Source organism: Microtus ochrogaster, linkage group LG4 (genome assembly GCF_000317375.1).
Source record: "Microtus ochrogaster isolate Prairie Vole_2 linkage group LG4, MicOch1.0, whole genome shotgun sequence".
NCBI classification, from domain to species: Eukaryota; Metazoa; Chordata; class Mammalia; order Rodentia; family Cricetidae; genus Microtus; species Microtus ochrogaster.
This window is the reverse complement of record NC_022030.1, coordinates 51336910-51338346: the sequence shown is the minus strand read 5'-3', so window position 1 is coordinate 51338346 and position 1437 is coordinate 51336910.

Here is a 1437-nt window from a genome sequence, read left to right as displayed (position 1 = left end):
AAGTGCTGGATTAAAGGCGTGTGCCACCTCCGCCCGGGTTATTATTATTATTATTATTATTATTATTATTATTATTATTATTATTATTATTGATTTTTCAAGACAGGATTTCTCTGTAGCTTTGGAGCCTATCCTGGAACTAGCTCTTGTAGACCAGGCTGGCCTTGAACTCACAGAGATCTACCTGCCTCTGCCTCTGCCTCCTGAGTGCTGGGATTAAAAGCATGCACCACCATTGCTCGGCCTGTCTTATTATTTTTAATGCATCTTTATACTTTTTAGTTATATTTCTTTAGCTCCCCCGCGCCCTACCCTGGTAAGAAGTATTTTTGTCGGTATAGGTCCTCTACAGATGAGCTCAATGTAGTCTGAGGAGCCCTGTAGTCTGAGGCTGCAGTCAGTGTGAGGCATCAGTCTGAGGATGCAGTCTGACGAGGAAGTCTGAGGACAGGGTCGCCCCTTTGATCTGAGCATTAGTAGAGGTAAGAACTCTAGTGACTGGCTGCTCTGCTTTCTCTGATCCTTCAGCTTCCACCCCCTGATAGCTGACTCTGAGTTTTTATTATTAAGACCAATTAGAATTCATGCTACAATTCATAGGTTCTGGATCATGTTGGACTAGTGGGGAATTAAGCTTTGTGATTTGCCTCTATGGACATAATATATTTGTATGTCGTCTCAGCTGTAGGATGCCTGCTATCAGTTCACTCCTGGGAACCCTCCTTTCAGCTCCACAGAGTCTCAATAGTTCTCTCCCCTTTGTGACTTTGTATGGGCTGCAAAGTATTGTTCTTCCCCTCATCTCCTCCACATTTAGCAATTCTGTATCCACCTAGACCCTGCCTTTTGATTTATTTCTGGAATGTGGAATATTTTTTAGGCTGCCATTTCACCCTATTGATTTGACCCCAAGCGATAATTACCATAAACTGCGTTTCTTAAAGCATAGTCCCCAAAAGCTAAGGCTATGAGAGGAGAGAATCTGTTCACTTTCCTTGAACTGTCTTCTGAAATGTTCATCTCTTTTAACCTAAAGCCTTAGCCTTTTGCTATGACACCAAGATGTAAATCTGTTCCAGCTGTCTTACAGATAACTCTGGGAGAAGTTTCTATCAAGAAATCTGGTCTGGTAAAAACTAACAGTCTCCAGAGCCTATTTTGACCCCACCCATTTTCAAGCGTAGTTTACGGGTCAGTCCTGCTGGCTGGGCCAAGGCCAACCTGTAGAAGGTCTTCCAGATAATTCCAGGACCTGCACCAGCTCCTGGGACTTCACCATTGGTACTGTCTCTCCGGGCTCAAATGGGCATCTACCCAGCAACTAAAATCTGGTTTTAAAGGGCACATCTGCTCTCGTGTCTCAGTTATTCACCTGTGTTGCGGGAGGTCCTTCCGCTCCTCCAGCCTATAGCCGCTGAGATACCCGCCCATTGGGGC